This window comes from Eriocheir sinensis, chromosome 61 (genome assembly GCF_024679095.1).
Source record: "Eriocheir sinensis breed Jianghai 21 chromosome 61, ASM2467909v1, whole genome shotgun sequence".
Lineage (NCBI taxonomy): Eukaryota > Metazoa > Arthropoda > Malacostraca > Decapoda > Varunidae > Eriocheir > Eriocheir sinensis.
In genome coordinates, this window is record NC_066569.1 from 9,975,183 (window position 1) to 9,980,316 (window position 5,134).

Here is a 5,134-nt window from a genome sequence, read left to right on the forward strand (position 1 = left end):
TAATTAACTACTCCTGGAAATGCCCAAAACTCTTACGAAAACCGTGTCAAATATGTGTGCTTATTAACTGGGCGCCGGAATGTTTAGGAATGACCCATATATATAATGTCCTCACTCCTCTCTTTAGACAACCTGTTAATTTCGTCATGCATAAGAAGAAGAAGTATACGCAATGAGTCATCTTGCACCACCGGAGAAGTACAGAGCTTGCAGGGGGGTAGGGTGTGGGGGTAGAGTGTGTGGGGGGTAAGTTTTCACAGTATGGGGTGGGGGGGAACATATATGCCTCCCTCCCCCCCGACCCTAAAACATCATCCACTTGTGATACGCTTGATAGATAAATAAAGGAAGATAAATGGAAAAAAATATGACAAATCAATACATAGCGGGGTTTCTTTTCCGCCTCTGAGCTGCCTATTTTATTTGCTGTAAAGAAAAAAATAAAAGAAGTAGATACCGATGGATATATGTATAGGTAGACGGGATAAGTAGATAATTGATGAGTTAGACATAAGTGGATATAAACTGACTTATATAATATAGATATGTCATAGATAGACATACAAATAGATGCCAAGAAGCTTCATCATTGACTGCAAGCTGATGATGATGATTATTATGATTTTTCCCTCTGATGTTTCTTAATAAAAAATGGCTTAAAACTGAGACCACCAGCTGAAAATGATATGGCAAAAATCTTATCATCTGCTTATTCACCTATACATTACCTATAAGCTCTTGCTGATGGTGATAATGATGACTTTCCTGATTGATTGATATTTGATGCCCCGTATAAACGACTTAAAACTGAGACTACGGGAGAATGATATGGCAAGAAGCTTATTATTGGCTTACTCATCCATATATTATCATACACTTCTCCACATCATACAGGGCCATATATACGCTGCTCATATAAGCATTTACAGGCATCTCCTTCGTCCGTACTACGCAGGGGATGCTCGTATATCATCATCATCATCATCATCATCTCCAGCCCTCGGTCATTCACTCCTCTCATTCACCATACACTGCCCCCCACGCCTCCCCCCGCACACCCATACAAAGCCATATAGCTGAAACAGACCTAATAACCGTACCACCATATACCAAGAGGCAGGAAAATAAAGATGATAATATATAAAGTCGAACATTATACGTTTCCTGTCAAATTATTGAACGGATGCCCTGTACCAGCTGACTCAACGGCTAACATTAACTCTGTGATGTAGATACTCATATGAATGTGTCTCGCTGGGGTTTTCATGCCCTTCTTTGTGGTTTAAGAGGCAATACGTGTGTGCACAATGACATTAGCGCTGCGTCAGGCTGCCGTCATCATCAGCTGGGCGTGACGTCACAGTGACATCCTCGACAAAACGTTTGATCTCGGTTCTCAAGCCTCGCGTCTTCTCTCTCCATTATCATTGTGTTTGTTCTTGTATTTCAAAGATGATGAATCCATGTCCTTTTTTTTTTCTTTTGTGTATAGATAATAGAAAGTTGAGGGTGTAGCTAGGCACATTAATTTTTGAAAGAAATACATCGCTCCGGTGTGAGGTAGGCTTCAATTAAGGCGACTCATCAACCCCCTCAATGCCCGGCGGACTGCCATACGACAATCAAAATCGCATACAACCCTCGGATCATGGCCTCACCTCCAACTATGGGCATCTCCACACTCACGTTACAGATACCAGTGCCTTCATTTTTCCACGAATCCAAATTCCACCCTCAACTTTGCCGCAGCCCTCTCTAACTTCGTCAAGAGAGAGTGTGCCACCTGCAACCCAGCAACTAGAAGCTATATCCACTCGAAGGGTCTATACTGTGTAGGCTACAATAGATATATATACTCAACGGGGCCAGTGCTCATCCGTGTCTGAGAGAGAGAGAGAGAGAGAGAGAGAGAGAGAAAGGAGGAGGAGGAAATGAAGGGAGGCTAATGGTGATCCACTTAACACCTTGACTATAATCCCACAATTGGAGACAAGAGATGTGGCAGCGTGGTACGGGAGGAGAGACCCCGCAGACCCCCCCAATCCGCCAATTCCTCGTGGATTCACTAGGGCGAAGCTTTTTCAGGGCTCGGTAAGCAGGTCGTAGGATTTTGCACTGCTATGGGCCTCGACGTCCTCTAATTGTGATTTCTGACTCCTGAAATATACCTCTCCTGAAAAAAGTATCTTCAGGACTATCAATCAATCAATCAATCACATGTATTAAATTAATAGTTGTATAATCACCTTCTCCCTTGTTGTTTACCTGCAACAATAAACTATCAATCAATCAATCACTCTGTCCTGCCTGGGGGTTGGGATGGCATGTTTCTCCCTTCTCCCTTGTTGTTTACCTGCAACAATAAACTATCAATCAGTCAATCACTCTGTCCTGCCTGGGGGTTGGGATGGCATGTTTCTCCCTTCTCCCTTGTTGTTTACCTGCAACAATAAACTATCAATCAATCAATCAAGTTCTACGATCGGTTTCATGCAGTGGGAGGCGTCGGTGCATGTGCGATCGAGCTGCCCGAGTCTAATAACTCTTGGTGCTGCTTGAAAGGTCCATTGACAGTAAACATCGTGCTCCAGTCCAGTTCCTTCATAACAGGGCCGTACTCAGAGCTGTAAAGGGGGGAGGGGGTCTATATAGCTCTTTCCTCGATCTAGATGTGGACCTTTGTACATCCATTTGAGGAGGGGCGAGTGGCGAGCGAAGCAAGACAAATTAATACATCAGCTGGGGTGGAGGGGGAGGGGCGGGGTTTTGAAAATATTGACATTTCTGGGTACATTTTCCTGCTGTCATTAATAGTTGTATAATCACACTTTGTCCTGCTGGGGGTTGGGATGGCATGTTCCTCCCTTCTCCCTTGTTGTTTACCTGCAACAATAAATTATCAATCAATCAATCAATCAAGCTTACACTGTACTCTATCTCTGTATTCATTCCCATCTAGTGCTTGGGCAATGTTCTCCGTCCCCACATTTTATTGTCTTATTGTCCAGGGGGAGGTACTGCCCCCTCCCTTGTTGTGCTTTCCTTCCTACCATTGTATCTTTTTAATTTCCTGGTGCTCCCTTCACATGTATTAATATTTGTATAATCTCACTCTGTCCTGCCTGGGGGTTGGGATGGCATGTTCCTCCCTTCTCCCTTGTTGTTTACCTGCAACAATAAATTATCAATCAATCAATCAATCAAGCTTACACTGTTAAAACTAGAATAACGTTTTAAATAATAACCCTCCCTTGTTGTGCATTCATTCCTACCATTGTATCTTTTTAGTTTCATGGTGCTACCTACATATGATTGATTGATTGATTATTTATTGTTACACATGTATTACTAGTATTATAACCAATCAATCAATCACACTCTGTCCTGCCTGGGGGTTGGGATGGCATGTTCCTCCCTTCTCCCTTGTTGTTTACCTGCAACACTAAAATATCAATCCATCAATCGCTGTTAAAACTAGAATAACGTTTTAAATAATGAGACAACTGAAGGGTCGTATTATAAAACATTTCGTCGTCCAAGAACACACATAATTGACAAGGCTTTCGTAGGAGTTGTGGGCATTTCCAGGAGTAGTTTTATGACCCTGGTGGTAGTTTGACCTTTCTTCTGTACCCTGAACCTAAAAACATATATTTGACAAGGCTTTCGTAGGAGTTGTGGGCATTTCCAGGAGTAGTTTTATGACCCTGGTGTTAGTTTGACCCTTCTTCTGTACCCTGAACCTAAAAACATATATTTGACAAGGCTTTCGTAGGAGTTGTGGGCATTTCCAGGAGTAGTTTTATGACCCTGGTGTTAGTTTGACCCTTCTTCTGTACCCTGAACCTAAAAACATATATTTGACAAGGCTTTCGTAGGAGTTGTGGGCATTTCCAGGAGTAGTTTTATGACCCTGGTGGTAGTTTGACCCTTCTTCTGTACCCTGAACCTAAAAACATATATTTGACAAGGCTTTCGTAGTAGTTGTGGGCATTTCCAGGAGTAGTTTTATGACCCTGGTGGTAGTTTGACCTTTCTTCTGTACCCTGAACCTAAAAACATATATTTGACAAGGCTTTCGTAGGAGTTGTGGGCATTTCCAGGAGTAGTTTTATGACCCTGGTGGTAGTTTGACCCTTCTTCTGTACCCTGAACCTAAAAACATATATTTGACAAGGCTTTCGTAGGAGTTGTGGGCATTTCCAGGAGTAGTTTTATGACCCTGGTGGTAGTTTGACCCTTCTTCTGTACCCTGAACCTAAAAACATATATTTGACAAGGCTTTCGTAGGAGTTGTGGGCATTTCCAGGAGTAGTTTTATGACCCTGGTGGTAGTTTGACCCTTCCTGTGTACCCTGAACCTAAGGAAACACTCATTAGAACCCGACTGACCCGCTCTTTGACCTGTATAAATAGTTGATGTGACCAACAATAAACTATCAAAGAATAACGTTTTAAATAATAAGACAAAATAGGTCCTGCGGGCGAGACGGTCCATCCGGCGTGTAAACAAGGCCGTGGACGCTGCCCTGATCCACACTGTCCCGCCCCCTGCCCGCCCTGACCTGACCTGACCTGACCCGGCACCCCAGACACCCCAGCCACACGTCAAGAACACCAGCTCAACACCCCATCGCTCCAGCACGCCAGCACAGCACCGGGGAGGAGGAGTTAAGACCCGTCGAGGGGAGGTGATCTTGAGGGTGAGGGAGCTGGAGACGGGGAGAAGGATAATTAAAGGATAAGGAGGGGAGGAATGAAGGATAACTAAAGGCTGTGAAGGAAGGAAGGAAGAATAATTAAAGGCTACGAAGGAAGGAAGGATAACTAAAGACTGAAGAAAGGAAGGAAGGAAAAATAGAGGCTACAAAGGAAGGATAACTAAAGACTGTGAAGGAAGGAAGGATAACTAAAGGCTACGAGGGAAGGAAGGATAACTAAAGACTGAAGAAAGGAAGGAAGGATAACTAAAGGCTGAGAAGGAAGGAAGGATAACTAAAGGCTACGAGGGAAGGAAGGATAACTAAAGACTGAAGAAAGGAAGGAAGGATAACTAAAGGCTGAGAAGGAAGGAAGGATAACTAAAGACTGAGAAGGAAGGAAGGATAACTAAAGGCTACGAGGGAAGGAAGGA